Consider the following 1,326-nt stretch of genomic DNA (forward strand, 5'->3'; position numbering starts at 1 on the left):
GCCCCCAGGGGGGCAGTGGGGGGCCCCACTCTGCTGCTATGGATTTGCTCCAGATAACAGGGCAGGCACCTGTGTCTTGGGGACCGCCTTTGATTCTTTGGGGTCTGGGCCCACGATGGGGCGGCCGAGTCACACAGTCACCCCAGTTTTAATTTGTCGAGGAAACTCCACACTGTCCACAGTGCCCCGTTTTACCCGCCCCCACCCCGAGCTCCCCCCGACCTCATGTGCTCATGCGCTCCACTTGCTGCTGCTTTCTGGGCCACCCCAAAGGGTCGTGACTGTGCTGCTCAGCGGCCTGCACATCTGTATTCATGTGTGTATGTGTCTATTTAGTGGAGCACTGGGGTGCACGCAGAGGTGTGGGGTGAGAGGACTCCCCCGACACAGAGTGGGGAGCAGAACAGGCGGGTCCACTGACGCCCACTGTCTGCGGCTCCTGGTGCCCGGCACCCCAACAGGCTCCCGGCCCTGGCTGGCGCCGGCTCCCAGCTTGCGCCACAGGAGGCCCCTTTCTGGTTTTTCGGGGGTTACCTTAGGGCACAGCTAATCTGAATTCGTAGTAACTCAGCCTTAGCCATGAAAGCTCTGCTCCCTTTGGCCCCGCCGCCCCCTTTCCGCGGCCGAAGTCACGCGACTGCATCTTTCCACGCGCTGGAACAACAGCAGACAACTCCTGGGTCTCCCGAATTATCTGCGACACAAGCCTGGAGGCGCAGCTGGGCCGACGGGCGCCCCCAAGACGGCTGTTCCCGCGCGGCCTCCAGCCCTGCTGTGTCCTCTGTCACCCGAAGACCCCTCGAACGCGTCGGGGGCCCAGAGCCCAGCGGCCTCTGTTCACGGGGAGTGTTCCGGCTCCCCCGCTTCAAAGGGCAGCTGTACCTGGGGGTTCCTGCCCGGCAGCTGTTTGTTCTGGTGCATTTAACACGCTCGCGCCCTGCCTCCCGCCCGAGCTCTCCGGGAAATCCGCCGATTTTCTTGCCGAGGACAGCGCGGCCGAGATGGGCTCTGCTGGTTTCACGCTCAGCCCTTGGCGCTGAGCCCTTGGCCGCGATGGTCTCGGCCGGGCCCTTCGTCCACCTCGGCTGCAGTCGCTGAGCTTTGCCGATCCCAGCGCCGCCCCTCGGCCAGTTTTCCCGCACTGTCTCTTCGGAAGCCCTCGCCGCCCCTTCTTCTTCCCTCGGGGCTCCCAGCGTCTGGGGCCGCTGAGTGGAACCCCCGGGTCCGCTTTCTCCCGGACCCCGCGCGTGTTTCTCTGACCCGCCAGCGCCCGTCTCACTGGCTGCAGCCTCGAGCCGCCCGCTCGAGCCGCCGGCGGCCCCGGGG

At 65.7% G+C, this 1,326-nt stretch overlaps 1 protein-coding gene across 1 annotated transcript in view; it reads right to left on the minus strand.

The window, feature by feature from the left end:
- PTPRN2 (protein tyrosine phosphatase, receptor type, N polypeptide 2) overlaps nucleotides 1-1,326 on the minus strand; it is a 69,002-nt gene that overhangs the window by 63,396 nt on the left and 4,280 nt on the right. The window lies entirely within an intron of this gene.

Source organism: Condylura cristata, unplaced genomic scaffold (genome assembly GCF_000260355.1).
Source record: "Condylura cristata isolate star-nosed mole 26May11 unplaced genomic scaffold, ConCri1.0 scaffold00042, whole genome shotgun sequence".
Lineage (NCBI taxonomy): Eukaryota > Metazoa > Chordata > Mammalia > Eulipotyphla > Talpidae > Condylura > Condylura cristata.